Source organism: Schistocerca nitens, chromosome 8 (genome assembly GCF_023898315.1).
Source record: "Schistocerca nitens isolate TAMUIC-IGC-003100 chromosome 8, iqSchNite1.1, whole genome shotgun sequence".
Classification (NCBI taxonomy): Eukaryota; Metazoa; Arthropoda; class Insecta; order Orthoptera; family Acrididae; genus Schistocerca; species Schistocerca nitens.
The window spans coordinates 62434141-62452922 of record NC_064621.1 but is presented as its reverse complement, the minus strand read 5'-3'; positions in this window follow the sequence as shown (position 1 = coordinate 62452922).

The following is an 18782-nucleotide window of genomic DNA, read 5'->3' as shown; positions in this document are numbered from 1 at the left end:
AGAAATTACAGGAAATGATCAAATTTCAAAATTATGTGACGATCTAATGCGGCGTATCACAAGAACAAAGAGTTGCTGCTGTGTGGGGAGAGCATTAATGAACAGAAAATGTATGAAAGAATACTTGTAAAAAGTCTTAGAGCCGAGAGATGAAAAATATCTCCATATTGTCTTTGTATCCCCCGGGAGGAGGATGAACTCAAAATACTAACGAATTTCACAACTCGTTAGACAACACTATACAAAATTAATCAAAAGTTATTATATACTTCTCATGGGTGAATTAGACGCCCAAATGGGTAAGAGACCTCTTAATGGTATAGCTGGTAAATGGTGAAAATACATCAGTAGAAATGCAAAAAAAACTAATAGAGTTTGCCACACATAACTAATTAAGAATGACAAACACGTTTTTTAATCATAATGATATCCATAAATTTACATGGGCAGCTTCAAGTACAGCTTCAATAATACACCATATTCTTGCAGATAAAACCAGACATGGCTGAGAATAAAGGGACACAGAAGCTTGGATGCATCATCCGATCGCTATTTAGCAGCTAGTGACATACCATTTTTAAAATGATGGAAGAAACCGTGCACCTACTCCAAGAACTATTATATTAAAAGATACTAAACAAGAAATGTCAAATGAAAGCAGTATGTAACAACATTAATGGAGAATAGAATGCTATTAAAGGAATTGTAACATAAGCTGCCGCTGAAGCATTAGGAACGAGGGAAAAGAAATATTATAAAATGGGAATAATGATTTGGAACGACCGTATTAGCAAACTCGGCCGGCCGAAGTGGCCGTGCGGTTAAAGGCGCTGCAGTCTGGAACCGCAAGACCGCTACGGTCGCAGGTTCGAATCCTGCCTCGGGCATGGATGTTTGTGATGTCCTTAGGTTAGTTAGGTTTAACTAGTTCTAAGTTCTAGGGGACTAATGACCTCAGCAGTTGAGTCCCATAGTGCTCAGAGCCATTTGAACCATTTTATTAGCAAACTAATAAAAGCCAAAAAGAAGGCATATCTAGAAACCTTGTCTTTACCTAATAATATTAATTACAGAGAGGACTGTAAACGTAAATCTGGTTTAGTAAAGAAATAAATACGAAATATTAAATGAGAAAGTTGCGATCGATATGTGAGTGATAGAACGTGATATTCATGGAATATAAAACGAAGCAAATTATGAAGCACTTGATTGAACGAGATAGCTAACATAAAAGTTTTCTGAGTATCGCACCACGTCATAATGTAAATAACAGTCGACTCAGAAGAAGGTAACTGCAGCAGTAGCCGAAACCTTGATTTGTCCGGTATGGTTTTCTACACTGACGCGATATGTTACTTAGAAATCTTTTATGTCACCTGACTCTTTTCACGGGAGCTTACACAATTATGTACGCTATTATAAGAAATATACGCTTTAAAACTAAATGTAATATCCGAAAGAGACGGTTAAAGTAATTTAAATGTTGATGGACTGATACTGGTGAAGAACCAGAATTAACCATGAGTATTAGTGACTCCGTAGATGTGACAACAACGGAAAAACTGCAAAAAGTGATGCAAGAAACAAAAACAAAATGTCGTTGGCACTGAAAATATAAGAATGGATCTGGTTAAATATGCATCTTAGCAACTAAAATATATATTTTTAAATTTAATGAATATTTGCTGACAGAGAACGTACGCCAGACGAATGGAATGAGGCTTTGGTATGCTCTAGTTACAAGAAAGACGATAAATCACAATGCGCAAATTACCGAGGAGTACATCTGCTAAATTCCTGTTACAAACTGCGTGCTAAAATTATAGCCGGACGGAGTGGCCAAGCCGTTCTAGGCGCTACAGTCTGGAACCGCGAGACCGCTACGGCCGCAGGTTCGAATCCTGCCTCGGACATGGATGTGTGTGATATCCTTAGGTTAGTTCGGTTTAAGGTGTTCTAAGTTCTAGATGACTGATGACCTCAGATGTTAAGTCCCATAGTACTCAGAGCCATTTGAAGCATTTTGAGACATTCCTGTGGAATAAAACATAAGGCGCGGAAAGAAACAGTAATTAAATTTTACAGATTAATAGCGTTGACCTCGTGCTGTATGGTAACGCATATTGGAACCCAGCATCTGATAACTACGACGAATCGAGTCATTCCTTATCTTTGTAGCAGACGACTGAACCGTAACAGAAACACCGATATTAGACAAACAGTAAATGTTGAACGCATTACAAAGAAAACTGAAAAATACCAACTGAAGTGTAAAGACCACATGCGGATTATGTGTAATATAGGATAAGTATATTTGTTAATACAATATATAACACAACGGGAGTAAGAAACGCTGGACGTCCCTTAAATAGACAGTGTGAACAATTCTGAGGCGGAACAGGCTACAAGGCCTAATCATTGATGATAATGGTGGTGATGACTCATGATGTGACATGAGTGGACGCTTGACAATTCTACAAACCAGAGCGGAAGACATATGGCGAAATTTTACTTCTTATACATACACTGAAGTGACAAAAGCCCTGGGATACCTCCTAATATTGTATCAGCTCTCATTTTGCCCAGCATAGTGCAGCAACGAGACGTGGGATGGACTCAGTAGGTCGTTGAAAGTCCCCTGCAGAAATACTGATCCGTGCTGCCTCTACAGCTGTCCATTATTGCGATAGTGTTGCCGCTGCAGTATGTTGTGCACGAACTGACCTCTCGAACATGTACCATAAATGTACGAAGGGATTTATGTCGAGCGATCTGGCTGGCCAAACCATTCACTCGATTTGTCCAAAACGTTCTTCAAACCAGTCGCTAACAATTGTGGTGTGGTGAGATGGGACATGTAGCCCATTGACGCCAAATTTCGCTGCATTGTCCTAACGGATACCTTCGTTGTAGTTCCACAATGATTTCTGCGGTTATTTCACGCAGTGTTGGTTGTCTGTGAGCACTGACAACTCTACGCAAATGCCACTGTTCTCGGTCGTCCATTGAAGGCCGTTGATCACTGTTTCGTCCGTGGTGAGATGTAATGCCTGAAATTTGGTTTTTTCGGCACGCTCTTGACACTGTGGATATCGGAATGTTGAATTCCCTACCGATTACCGAACTTGAGTGTCCCATGCGTGTAGCTCCAACTAACAACCACACCGCGTTCAAAGTCTGTCAGTTCCAGGCGTGCGGCTACAACCACGTCGGAGACCTTTTCACGTGCATCACCTACGTACAGATGACACCTCCTCCAACGCACTGCTTTTTTCTACGTTGTGTACGCGAAACCGCCGCCATCTGCATATGTGCATATACACTACTGGCCATTAAAATTGGTACACCAAGAAGAAATGCAGATGATAAACGGGTATTCATTGGACAAATATATTATACTAGAACTGACATGTGATTACATTTTCACGCAATTTGGGTGCATAGATCCTGAGAAATCAGTACCCAGAACAACCACCTCTGGCCATAATAACGGCCTTGATACGCCTGGGCATTGAGTCAAACAGAGCTTAGATGGCGTGTACAGGTACAGCTGCCCATGCAGCTTCAACACGATACCACAGTTCATCAATAGTAGCGACTGGCGTATTGTGACGAGCCAGTTGCTCGGCCACCATTGACCAGACGTTTTCAATTGGCGAGAGATCTGGAGAATGTGCTAGCCAGGGCAGCAGTCTAACATTTTCTGTATCCAGAAAGGCCCGTACAGGACCTGCAACACGAGGTCGTGCATTATCCTGCCGAAATGTAGGGTTTCGCAGGGATCGAATGAAGGGTAGAGCCACATCTGAAATGTAACATCCACTGTTCACTGCCGTCAATGCGAACAAGGAATGACCGAGACGTGTAACCAATGGGACCCCATACCATCACGCCGGGTGATACGCCAGTATGGCGATGGCGAATACACGCTTCCAATGTGCGTTCACCGCGATGTCGCCAAACACGGATGCGACCGTTATGATGCTGTAATCCGAACCTGGATTCATCCGAAAAAATGACGTTTTGCCATTCGTGCACCCAGGTTCGTCGCTGAGTACACCGTCGCAGACGCTCCTGTCTGTGATGCAGCGTCAAGGGTAACTGCAGCCATGGTCTCCGAGCTGATAGTCTATGCTGCTGCAAACTTCGTCGAACTGTTCGTGCAGATGGTTGTTGTCTTGCTAACGTCCCCATCTGTTGACTCAGGGATCGAGACGTGGCTGCACGATCCGTTACAACCGTGCTGATAAGATGCCTGTATTCTCGACTGCTAGTGATACGAGGCCGTTGGGATCCAGCACGGCGTTCCGTATTACCCTCCTGAACCCACCGATTCAATATTCTGCTAACAGTCGTTGGATCTCGACCAACGCGAGCACCAATGTCGCGATACTATAAACCGCAATCGCGATAGGCTACAATCCGACCTTTATCAAAGTCGGAAACGTGATGGTACGCATTTCTCCTCCTTACACGAAGGATCACAACAACGTTTCAGGAGACAACGCCGGTCAACTGCTGTTTGTGTGTGAGAAATCGGTTGGAAACTTTTCTCGTGTCAGCACGTTGTAGGTGTCGCCACCGGCGCCAACCTTGTGTGAATGGTCTGAAAAGCTAATCAGTTGCATATCACAGCATCTCCTTCTTGTCGGTTAAATTTCGTGTCTGTAGCACGTTGTCTTCGTGGTGTAGGAATTTTAATGGCCAGTAGTGTAGCTATACTTTGACTTTTATTATCTCGTTGTATACAGACTTGCAGGAAGTCTACACGACCTGGGTGTATACAGGGTGGGAATATTGCTGCACAGAGCTGCCACTTGTCGCAACGACAATGGCTGTACCTCAGTTCGGCACGTGTTCGAACATGGGTGACAGATGCATGCACGACTTTCCATGCTGCTTCATTTCTAAGCCACAGTCAACAGTCACAGAGACTAGCTAATGGTGGTGGCCTGCCAGTTTCTCGGCAATTGATGAATGGGTAATGTAACATACCAGACAGGCCAATAATCGAGCACCACACATATTGAGGCAGATCAGGACGGTACGGAACCTGAAGACAAGGCAGGTCACCAGTCTTGACATGTCAGTCATGTAGCGGCAGCTAACCAAAGTACCAGCTATGCGAAGCAGAAGTAATCGTGTAGCGTTCCAAATGACATCACGTACCATCACGCCAAGTGCCAGATCTCTATGAAGATGACATGTGCAATCTGGACAACGTTCTGTCTGCTTGGAGCGTCCACACATGGGTACGTAGAGTGTGAATCTGTGTACAGAACTGTCACTCGTCTGGAGAAATGACGTCCTGTTGCTGCACGACCCAGTTTTATCGCTCGGTGCGTCGTTGTCGTCGCACCCCCCCCCCCTCCCCCACTGGTGCGACATGAGAAACCGCACGCAATGATGATTGTTGTGGTGACAGTCTGTAGTGCCCAGATCTCGACACAGTGTATACATACTTGTCTTGCTGGAAACAAACCTCTTTTTCTGACAGGATGAACGTGATGTGGCTGCGTGTTCCTGCAGAGCCGAGCCAACAACATGTCTGTTTTCAAGTGGACTATTCGCGGGGGAGACCCTGCATAACATTGAGCATGGCCCCCCTGAACCCTGTATGCCTGACTGTCGTGGGCTCCTGACCAACAGGAGCAGATAAACCGCAGTCTCCATAACTCAGAATCCTTCCATAGTCCAAATCCGACTTACACGAGGCACAAACACGATCTTCACATTAAGAATCAGCATTGAAATGCGATTTCTGAATGAGCAAACCACTCTGTATTACTTCCTCACACACAGCATGCAGATGGCGTTACTTCTGCCTACCTTGTGTAACTGTTCTGAAATGCGAGTCATTTGAATATCCGAGCACGCAGTACACTACGTGCCAAATAGACGTCTGTTTCACGCTACCTTTATGATTGTAAGGGCGAGAAGTTTTTTTTTTTCACTTTCTGGTACCACATGCCAACGGCCTTGCTGCAAGGCCGGCCGCGGTGGTCTAGCGGTTCTGGCGCTGCAGTCCGGAACCGCGGGACTGCTACGGTCGCAGGTTCGAATCCTGCCTCGGGCATGGGTGTGTGTGATGTCCTTAGGTTAGTTAGGTTTAATTAGTTCTAAGTTCTAGGGGACTTATGACCTAAGATGTTGAGTCCCATAGTGCTCAGAGCCATTTGAACCATTTGAACCTTGCTGCAATGATTCCACCGGTTCCCCTCATACGACCGAAGCTCAGCAATATCAGGCTTGGCTAGCACTTGGTTGGGTGACCGTCTGGGCTGGCGAGTGTTGTTATCAAGTGGAGTGCTCTCAGCCTATGTGAGGACAATTGAGGAGTAGCAGCTCCGGTCACGAAAACTGATAACTGCCGAGAGTGCGCTGTGCTGACATGTCCTCCATATGCGCACCTGGTGACGCTTATCCACTGAAGATGACACTGCTCTTTGTCGGTACCACTGCGCCTTCAAAGCTTGTTTGGACAGAGATTTCTGTTACCAAACAGTATCAAAAGTTCTCAAGAAAATTGCCCATCCAAACTATACATGTACATTAAAATACTTAAAGCTCACTAACGACTGAACCATAATCAAATGGTTCAAATGGCTCTGAGCACTATGGGACTTAACATCTATGGTCATCAGAACTACTTAAACCTAACTAACCTAAGGACATCACACAACACCCAGCCATCACGAGGCAGAGAAAATCCCTGACCCCGCCGGGAATCGAACCCGGGAACCCGGGCGTGGGAAGCGAGAACGGAACCATAATCCCCCCAAAAGACATATTGCAAACTTAAAGGAAGTAACTGGCAACAGTAATCCGTTACTGATATTCGTAACACTCCTGGTCAGACGCAAGACGTTTATGTTTCTTTATTTGGGAAACCATCACCACCCGCCAACCCTATTTTTCGATACCGTAGATCAGGGCCGCACAAGGTGCATGCACCGGTGCATCGCACAGTGCAGAGTGCAGAAGGCGGCTGCGCTATGTTGACGACGGGGCACACCCCACCCCCCACTCCTCGGCTTTGCGCAACAGCGCTGCCTCTCACTTCCTCAGCTTGTGTCGCTCGCACCGCCTGTCTCGGCCTGTTTCAAAGCTTTTACCCTGTTGTCTCCGTCATTGCCAAATACTAATATACACTAGGTGGATAGCTTAGTTTGGTGTACCGGTACAAAAGAGATTTATATAATAACTGTAATGGTAACAATTTTAAATTTGGTTTCAATACAAATGTATCTTCCTATGTGCTGTTTATTTTATTTGCAATTATGCTACTGAATCTTATGATCTGGAACAAGAGACTGACTGACAGCAATTGTGAGACAATTTTTTAAATTACAATTAGAAATACTCGCACGCAATCTAGTTTTTGTACAAGACAAAACAGAAAAAAAACCTTTCACATATACAAGTAGAACCAAACATAGAAATAATCTTCGCTGCTTCTCTGTGTAACTTGGGAAATTCTTCCTACGGCAAATTCTGGTAGAATTGGAGCAAACCTTTTGTATTGTAAAACACATCCTTTCGGTGAACATCGCTTTGCAAATCAATTAGTTCGAAATGTAAATCTGAAGGCGCACTTCCAATATCCATCGAAAAAGGTTTCACAAAAACATCGAGAATTGGCTGCAGGTAGGTAATTTCCTGAAACTATAACAAAGTCAATGTTAATAAATGAAAGTAATGTAAGCCGTTGTTTCGAAGTACTAAAATGCGATATATTTTAATAAACATGTAATGTGTACTATTGGTTTTAATGTAATGTTACACTTGCATATGTGACGCAATCTCCTTTACTTAGCTGTATGTCATATACCGGCACATTACCTGGAATCGGTCGTTAAACACATTTTCGAGGGATTGTAGCACCTCGACGTATTTTTCAAAGCGCGCTCCTTCCTGCACAGATGCTGTCAAACAAAAACATAGTACCGTTTTGATTAGAGCGGTTATAAAAATCAGACTGTTTTAATAAAGGTACAATTTATATCTCGCTTACCTAGTTCAGGAAAGTGTTGCGTTTTTTTCTCTGAAAGGTTGTTTGTGAGGAGCTTCAGTTTATACTGGAAAGCGTTTATTTTGCTGATCATATCGTTGATGAGATTGTTTTCTTTTTGGAGTTTCAGACTGAAATCATTTAGGAGAGTCATAATGTCTGCTAAAAATCCTAAATCAGCTACCCATTCAGGGTCATGAAAAAGTGGCTCCGGACGTCCTTTGCTCTCCAAAAATTGAGCCACAGAGTGGCGTAGTCGAAAAATTCGGGAAATCACTTTCTCTTTGCTCAGCCAGCGCACCTCAGCGTGGTAGGGAATATCTGGATACTCCTCTTCAAAGGAAATCAAAAATTCTTTGAATTGACGATGAGTTAGTCCATGAGAACGAATGTAGTTCACGATTCGCACCACTATCTTCATCACATCTTCGATAACTTTCGCACAAAGAGCCTCTTGGTGTGCAAAACAATGATCGAAAGGTAAATTCGGCGTGTAAAGTTTTTTCCGCAGTAGGCCAATAAATCCTTTTGCTTTACCGCACATTGCTGGTGCCCCGTCTGTGGTTACGGAAAACAGCTTTTCCCAAGGGAGTCCTATTCCTTCAGCTGCCATTTCAACAGCTGCTAAAATATCCGCCCCTGTAACAGTGTCCTTCAACGAAATCATATCCAGGAGCTCTTCCGTTACATGTAGGTCGTCGTCCATGCCAGCAAAAATAATGCTAACTGAGCCGTGTCGTTAATATCCGTGGACTCAGCAAGTGCGATGGAGTACGCTACGAAGTTTTCAATTTTGGCTGCCAGTTGTTCATGCAAATTCGCAGCAGTGTCGTCGATTCTCCATGTATTGTCGTTCTGGAAAGTGGTATTCTGCTGTACGAGGGAGATAATGTGGGATTCATTGTCTCTACTACGTCCAACATAATGCTTTTTATTAATGGCCCGTCCATAAATGGCCTCCCAGTTCTTGCTAAACGTAGAGGAACCTTGTAACTAGCTCTGAGAGTCCTTTCGCAACACCCCGCATCTTCTTCACCCTAAAGTAGAGAAAAAAAGATATGTTGGAAATAATTTATGCGAAAACGAAAACTAAGGTATCTAAACAAATGTTATTTCGTTTCGCATGACCTTTAACCAAAATATACATGCTAAAGTACTTGCAACAAATCTCGTTTGTAGATACAGAATTCTCTTCTGCAAGAGTTTGCAACTTCCGTAATTCTTCCTCTCTGGCATCCCCTCTTATATCACTATACTTTTCTGAACGCAATTTGCTGTAGTGCCTTTCAATAGACGATTTTCTTTCACACGTAATTAGTGTACCGCAGATTAGACATTTGGCTTTATCGTCACAACGCACAAAATAGTAGGAGAGTTCCCATTCCGGTTTAAATTGACTTTCGGCAATTTTCCCTTTTTTTGGAGCAGATGGATCCATTATTCCGGTGATTGTCTTGCGCTTACGTATTCCAATGTTGACTGAGCCGTCTGGCAGCGCATTCGGCAGCGCACAGCGTCGGCCTCACCCAGCAAGCCGAGTTGAGGCGAAGTATGCCGAGTTGAACCGATGCACTGTGCAGGCACTCGCTGCACCTCGCTTTGCACGCGTGCGGTTTTCCGTGTTTGTGCGGCCCTGCCGTAGATTACTGATTATTTTTCTACGTAATGTATCATATTTTTCACTCTATTCAAATTTGGTTTCATTTTTATATGTACGTACGTCGATATTTTGAGGTGTTGAAATCGATATAATATCTAGTGTGAATATCTTTGTACTTATTGTTATCTTTGATGCTGGCTTGCGTCTTTTGGCGCGGAAGCTTACAGAGTAGTCAAGTTTTTGTGTTGAATATGAACAGTCTTGACTTTGTGTGAAAAGATGAGTCTGAGTTGTGGACAATGAAAAATGTTGTGTTTTATTAAAGAGCAGTAACGGCTGCGAAATTTTATGATGAAATAATGTTTTGAACATGCGAAAGTATAAAAAATTTAATAAATGTGAATTTTTGTAAAAAGTGAGTGTCAAGAATTATTTTCAAGCGACCATTGTTTAAAAAAGTATGAAGCACATTGCAAGGAAAAACATAAATCATCAAATTAATCCTGGAAGATTGTCTTCGTAAGTTCTTCAAGTCGGCGTCATTAACATCCGAGTGGCTTTCGCACCAACAGCGACAGTCACGCTACCTAGACAACAATTTTAATTACGAGCCAAAGCCAGAGCGAGATCGTCGTTGGATTGCAAATACAAGAAAAGTGATATTATTGTTAATTTTCTTCACTGACTGTAATCAATTGATGTAGCAATACCTGCCACATTAAAGACCTTTTAGTTGCGCAATAAAAAGACCATACTTTGAATGTTCGACGTGATAATTTTTGAACTAATTAAGTGTTAGGGGAGGTATTGTTAAAATGTGCAGTTACTTTTGGCGTATAAACGATCTTCCACAGCGGAATGAGGACCACCCTCACGTAATGGTCATGCCTACAGGAAGGATCGTCGCCGGTTGTCGGCAAGGCACTGAAGATCAGTCTAGACAAAATATAATTTGAATCAGTATATGGTGACTCATATTATACCTCGACACGCCTGTCTCCATTGAAGCAATCTTAGAATAGTTTATATCTATGGTTTTGAAGATGATTGGATTGGTCGACTGATGCAAGAAGAAATTTGTCTTGGCATGCAGAGGTTGTAAGCTGTATCGCTTTTGATCTGACTTTCTTGGTAAACATTCCAGAAAATCTTCACCTCTCGTAGTGGTCTTCTGTCTGAAGATGGTTTGGTACAGCTCTCTGTGCTACTGTACCCTGTGCAAGTCTCTACATCTCTACATACTACCACAACCCACATCCATTTGAATCTGAGCAGTGAAGGGAGTCCATACGATAGTTTGTATCGGATGGGCAAGGGGATGTGCTTTACTTTTACAATTTTTTAACACAAATGGCGGCTTGTAAGTAACCATAAAAATGTTCAGATCTCTCCATGTTAAAAACCTATGTAATACTGACTTTTAAATCGTTTTCTTGAAAGATAAAAAGAATACGCTATATTGTTTCCTTTATCTGAGAGCCTATAGCTGTTGCCTATAGCTATGGGTGTCCTTGTGGGTAGCAGAGATACCAAGTCTTTGGACCACTTTGTTTACATTTGTGACGTCATGTGACGTAGTTCATGTGACCTAGTGATATCGTCATCCTTATCACTAATACCATCGCTGTTATCAGTGATGTCATCACCCTTATCAGCGTGCAGCCATGCCCCTTGCCCCCTCCCCTATCCATCCTTATCTCCAGCCAATCACAGTGCAGTATTATAAAACCAAGATGGGGAAAATAGTCGAGTTGCATTAGTGAAAAAATTAATAACCACTCCCCTCCCCGTATCTCCAACCAATCACACAGTGCAGTACTCCTTACCTCTAGCCAATCACAGTTCAGTGTTAAGCATCTAACATGGTAGGATCAAACCAATTGTTCTATACTTATCACAATTTTCCATTTTTTTAGCAAGTCAGTTTTAGTAAGAAAAATTTGTGTCAAATTAAATTATTTCCGATGTACACTCCCCTTTTCCTCTTCTTTCGAAGCAATCAGAGCATAGTATTAAAACAGTGTGAAACTAATTTTTTACACACACATCAGGTCAGGACTCTTCCACACCTTATCTCCAACAAGTATTTATTAAAATGATCTGTAAAAAATGGTGTCAAATTATATCATTTTCCCTCCACCTTCCTCTTTCCTAGCAACCAGAACGTAGTATTATATGAGGGTTTGAACTTTAACAGTGGCAACTATTTGTTTACAGCTCGTGCCAAATAGTTACGTGTTTCAAAGTTTTACTGACTTTCAAAGTAGTCACCAGCATTGTGTATAATCCGTTGGCAGCGATGTGGAAGTCGTAGGATACTCTTAGCAGTGCCAGTAGTGTTTACAGCTCGAGCGGCGCGAACTATTGCCCGACGAATTTGCAGCTGTTCTGAAGCGAATGCCGTGAATTGTTTTCTTCAGTTTAGAAATCGATTTGGAGGGCTTAAGTCAGGGGATTGCAGTAGCTGGTATTGCAGCTGGTATAGCATCCCATCAGTCAAACTAATCAGTAACAGCTTGCACTGTACGTGCTTGAGCAGTGTCCTGCAAAATGATGGTCAGGTCCTGCTGAAAGTGTCATCACTTCTGTCTCTATGCTGTTCATTTTTGGAACACAGCCAACGACCAGCTTATCTGTAAATAAATAGTTGCCACCATTAAAGTTGCAACCCTCGTAAGTAACTTACATTGGAACGATCGCATAGATCATGTTGTGGGCAAAGCAAACCAAAGTGCAACAGATTTACTAAAGAGACCGCTTATACCATGCTTGTCCGCCCTCTTCTCAAGTGGGATCCGCATCAGATGGGACTGACGGAGGACATCGAAAAATTTCAAAGGCGGCAGCTCGTTTTGTATTATCGCGAAATAGGGGAGAGAGTTCCACAGACAAGATACGTGGATTGGGGTGGTAGTCATTAAAACAAGACAGTTTTTCGTTGCGGCAGGATCTTCACATGAAACTTGTATCACCAATGTTCTCCCCTGGTGGCAAAAATTTTCTTTTGGCGTCCACATACATTGGGAGAAATGATCATCATGATAAAATAAAAAATCAGAAATCACACAACATATTTAAGTACTCGCTTTTCCCGATCGCTGTTCGAGAGTGGAACGGTAGAGAAATAGCTTGAAGGTGGATCTATTAACTCCCCGCCAGGTACTTAATTGTGAATTGAAGAATAATCATGTAGATGTATGCATCATGCCATACCCCTTCCCCTTCTTACCTCCAGCGAGATGATGGAAACAGGCCAATTGTGTACTCCCCTCCCCTCTTTTGCAACCAATCAGGACATAATAACTTAAATAATGTGCAGAACTGGCTCCAGGTTTGTAGTAAAAACTTACTTAAGTTATGCACTTGAAAGTCAAAGGTAATCATTATTTCCTTGAAAGTCGAACAAATTCATCTTTAAAGGCTCATTATTTCATTAAAAGACAAAGATATTTACTATTTCCAGCATAAAATTTTTTCTTGAAATTACATTATTTACGTGCAGACCGGTTGCGTGCGTTATAACCCCACTGCCTTTGTCTTTCAGCGTAGTGTTAAAAAAAATACAAATTGATGGAAATAAACCAATTGTGTGTTTAATACTCCATTGATCATTCACCATCATTGATCACTGACCACCATTGATCACTGACCGATGGGGATCACAGTCATTAAATTGTATCAACTTACCCAAAGTGTATCAACTTGCCTAAAGAGCACCAATTTATCCCCTTCAACTGTATCAAATTACCCCTCACACTGTATCAACTTGCCCCAGTAGCTGGGTGTGAGGTATTCAAATGAAAACCAGTCACTAGCGTAAAGTAATGGAAACGATTTTGTTAACTCAAAAATGTACTTATACACAGTACACATACTCAGAAACAGTTCCCAAAACTGTTCGCACGTTTATCCCATTGCGACACTAGCCGGTCGATTCCATCCTTGAAGAAGCTGGTAGGCTGCTGTCGGATCCAGGCCTGAACCCAGTCGCAGACTTAGTCGTCCTCTGCGAATCGATGTCCGCGAATAGCTTGTTTTAGAGGTCCAGACACATGAAAGAGACACGGTGAAAGGTCGGGACTGTACGGTGGATGTTCCAGCGTTTCCCACCGAAACTGCTGCTGTGTCGTCTTCACCGCATTGGCCGTGTGTAGGCAGACATTATCATGCAGGAGGATAACGCCATTGAGCAACATATCTCGGCGTTTCGACTTAATGGATCGTCTAAGGTTCTGTAAAGTGGCTTGATAACGTTGGGCATTGATGGTGGTTCCCCGTTCCAGGAGCTCGAAAAGCAGTGTGGCTTTGTGGTCAAAAAATGAGGACATCATGACCTTACCAGAACTGATGTGCACGGCCTTTGGTTACTTTGGAGGTGGTGAAGTCACATGTTTCCACTGCTTGTTCTGACACTTGCTTTCCGGTTCGAAATGTTTTGTCACCTGTGACAATACGCTTCAGGAAGCCGTATTCCTCCTCATGATAACGGTGCAGATTATCATATGTTACACAGGGACTACAGTTTCCCTCCTTCCAGTAACCATATGGAGTTAGAATACCACTCAAGACCCTAATGCTTAACGGCTGATGCATAATGCATAACGCCTCCAGGCAACAGCATTATGATATATTCCAGAGGGAATGCAGTTTCCCTCCCTCCAGTAACTGACACCTACCTGGTGTTAGAACACTATTTAAGGGCCAGTAATGCCTTAGGCTTAACCACTAATACGTAACATCTAATTTATATTACGTAAAACCGTGTCCACAAACATATCTCTAGTGTAATATTCATAAAAGAAGTAGCTCCAAAGTCTATGACATGAACTGCTCACCAGAAAGGTATTTTTTGTATAAAACAAACCGATACAGTCAGATTGTACAAGCGAGGCCAGTGACTGCTGTGTTATTCTCCGCTAACATCGTAATTATACACATTTGTAGACTCCGCTGTACAGAGAATGGGTTTGAGAGTGTTTCCTGCAGCTGACCGCATATATATGCGCTACAGTCTGCTACTGTGGTGATACTAGAACAATTGAACAGTCTTTCTAAGAAAATTGTGTTTAGTCATTTTTCAAATGATCTACGCATATCTTGCCACCACGTCTCTAAATTCAGCTTTCAACTAAATTAGTATTTTGTTGTCCGTGGCTCGTGGTCTTGCGGTAGCGTTCTCGCTTCCCGCGCACGGGGGTCCCGGGTTTGACTCCCGGCGGGATTAAGGATTTTGTCTGCCTCGAGATGACTGGTTGGTGTGTGTCTGTCATCATCATTTCATCATTATTGACTCGCAAGTCGCCGAAGTGGCGTCAGCTAAGAAGAACTTGCAATTTCGGCGGCCGAACACCCCGCACGGGGTCTCCCGGCCAACAATGCCGTACGATCATTTCATTTCAGTATTTTGTTTTTAGGAAATCTAGTAGAGAATCTACCTATTTTTTCTAGATATTCTACATCAAAAACGCGCTAGAACTCCTACGCCAGATGTATGATGCGTGCGTGGCTCACGCTTGTGCCGTCTCTTATTTTACATCCTGTTTTTTTTTTTCTTTTTTTTTCGTGTTGCCACCTCGTTATGTTAGTTTCAGTTTCTGTTGTGACTGAGTTGCTGTTTTGTCTGTCAGTCAGCGGCAGCAGCCGCGCCTATCGATATAGCCCTCACGTGTTACCTTTGCTGCACTGCAATTACTTACCAGTTGTCGTTGTCGTGGAGAGTTGGAACGTGCCAGGAGGGCAGTTCGGACCTGCCAGTCGTGGAGCTGGATCGCGGTACTAGTTCAGTCAGGTTGGAGCAGCAGTGAGGCCCGGATGTCCATGGCTCGCCCGACTGTTGCCGCCACACATCAATTGAGCCGGGGACGGTCTTCGTGGATCGTCAGTTGTTCGTCCTACTGGACGACGTGAATTGGCTCGCTGATCGTTTATGGGTGGCTGTGTGTGTGAATCGACTCCCGATTTGTCTTCATGATTACACAGCCACTGCTGAATGTCGTTCAGGCCTTTGTACAAGTGTTTGTCAAACTGTGTGTGTAGTTGGTGTCATTTCCACTGACAACTTGGTTTAAATGTTGTCGGTGTAGCGGTAGTGAGTTTGTCGGTTGGAACGGATCAGCGAGCAAGTCTCCGTACGGCGCGGTCGGCCGGGCCTGCAGGTGGCTCTGTGCAGTGTCGGAGCGTGTGGAGGCTGTTCCGAGTGCTACGAGGTTCTTGGCTCACCGACCCAGGACATGGAAGTTGAGTGGTGATTGAATTACCGAAGCCACGTCTGTTCACGTTGTCCCCTTGCTTGGTGGTTCGCTGTTGGCGGTATTCCTGGGAGCAACAGCGAACGTTCGAATTGGTGAAGATTTAGCCGCTGTGAGATAGAATTAACTATATTTGAGGGTTTGAAATTCAAGTGCACCAGCGGGATTTTATGCCTTGTGGCCGTTAGTGTTCTGGTGACCTTCCCTGGTCGCTGACTTAAATTTAGGCAGTGCCCTTCCCTCAGTTGTGGGCGGCCTTGTCTGTAGCGTTTTGGCTTTGTAATTCTGATATACTGGTCTGTGATAAGCAAGTCGTCTTGTCGGTGGGTCCCTGACAGTCTGTTGGTTGCGTTGCCGGCGGATCGAGTATAGTTGGACCGACTTCTTGTCTCACCAAAGCTAACGTTAAGATTTCAAGGGCAGACCTAGCCCCCTGGAAACTTCTGAGCGCTGTTGCCTATGCTTCTTTTCTTGTTGGCGTTTAATTGTGTATTTTTAATGGTTCATAGCCAATGGTTGGAATTTTTATGCTTGTGTTTTTAAAATCAAAGGCCTTCAGCCGTTTTCAAAAGTACGTTTTTCTACACTGGGCAAGTCTTACACTGTCTGAAGATAAAGCTTGAAAATTTATTATATTGTTTTAAAGCATTGGCGTTCAACCACTTTACGTTTTAAAGATCTTACTTTTCAAGTATTACCTTTCAGAAGATAAAGCTGTGGGCTTTCTGCCTGTTGAAAATTTATTGTAATGTATTGTTTTTAAAATCATCGGCCTTCAGCCACTTTAAGTTTTAAAAATGGCTCAAATGGCTCTGAGCACTATGGGCCTCAACATCTGTGGTCATCAGTCCCCTACAACTTAGAACTACTTAAACCTAACTAACCTAAGGACATCACACACATCCATGCCCGAGGCAGGATTCGAACCTGCGACCGTAGCAGTCGCGCGGCTCCGGACTAAGCACCGAGAACCGCTAGACCACCGCGGCCGGCTAAGTTTTAAAGATCCTATTTTTCAAGTATTACCTTTCAGAAGATAAAGCTGTGAGCATTCTGCCTGTTGAAAATTTATTGTAGTTGTATTGTTTTTTGAAAGCATGGATCCTCAGCCGCTTCAAGTTTTAAGGTTCTTACTTATCACATTCGTTCTAGATAAAGCTGTGGGTCTCCTGCCTGTTGAAAATTTATCGTAGTCGTATTCTTCTTAAAATGATGGGCCTTCAGCCGCTTTAAAATTTTGGATTCTTACTAATCAAGTCTTACATAACTTGGGCTTAAATACTATTTAAAGTTAAAAGCTTTGGGCCTTGGAAAATTGGTTTCAGTTTTCCTTTTTTTTTTTTTTTTACAAAGGCCTTCAGCCGTTTTGGAGTAAGGTTTCTTATTGGTTATAAAGCTTGACTTGAGCCTTCTGCCTGTTGAAAGGCAGAAGACCTTCAGCCACTTTTAAAAATCTTAATCTGACTAGTGAAGTCTTACATCGCTTGGCCTTAAATACTATTTTAGGTTAAAGCCTAGAGCCTTCTGTCTTTTTTTAAAAAAAATATTTGTAGCAGTTGTATTTCATTGATGGGTCTTCAGCCGTTTTAGAATTAAAGACGTTTTCTGTCGATAGTCAAGCTCAGAAGATGCGCTGTAATGTTTGGAGAACTAAATAAAGTGTTATGTTTGGAGTGTAACAGACAGCTGCTCGTTCTGGCCTCCTTCCACAGTTCCTACTACTTGTCCTGTCCTGCGGGTTTAGCAGGGCGTCTCAATGCGTATATCACTAATACTTTTTATACCTGCGAAACGTGGAGCAGAAATTTTCTGCACAATCTAATTCTGCTGTGTTGCTGTAATATGAGGCAACCGGAAAATGATAAGACAGTAGTACCTATTAAATAAAACTCGTGGCACGTACGACACTTTCACTTACCTTTAAAACGCAGCACGCGGTGCACGTAGGTGACGAAAGTAATGGAATAGCGATATGCACGTATACAGATGGCGGTGCTATCGTGGACATAAAGCATAAAAGGGCAGTGCAGTGGCGCAACTGTCGTTTGTGCCCGGGTGATTCATGTGAAATGGTTTCCGACGTGATTACGGTCGCGTGACGACAATTAACAGGTCTGATTGCGGATTGGTAATTGGAACTAGACGCATGGGTCACTCCATTCCGAGATTGTCAGGAGTGTGCCGAGAATACCAAATTTCAAGCATTACCTCTCATCGCGGACAACGCAGCGGCCGACGATATACTCACAGACAAGCAATACTATACGAAATTATTGCAGAAATCAATGTGGGGCTTACGGCGAACGTACACGTCAGGACAGTGCGGCGAAATTTGGCGTTAATGGGCTACGGCAGGAGACGAGCGACGCTACTGAGTTTGCTGTTAGCACGGCCTCGTGACCTTACCGTTTGGACCGCAGACGACTGCAAAACCGCGGCCCACTCAGTGTCGGCCAGACTGACAGAAACAGAGCACCTCGTGTTCCTGCTGCTAACAAGGCGAGTACACCGTCCTTTTGTTACGTATTTTTACGAGCTTCCAACGGAAGCGACTAATTTACAGATACCTGTGTAGTTACTAGATAATTTTTGTAATTTCTTGGATGTTCGAGTCCTTACTAGGCACAACCTTTTATTTTAATAACAGCGTAGTGTACAGTACCGCCGTTTTATCGACGCTCGTATCGTATACGCTTTTGTTTGTTTTGGTTAGTATATCTCAGCATCGGTTAGACCGTCAGTGACAGAGCATTTCCAATTCCTGCTGCTAATAAGACTGAGCCGTGGAAAAAAATAAATAAAAAATTTTAAAAAAATTAAAAAATGCTGTTTTGAACAGCGCGCCGCAGCGCGTTGTGTGAAGTAGTCGCCCTCCGTTTCTGGCGGTGCCGCTGTGGTAATCGCAGCTTTGGTGTCTCCCTCT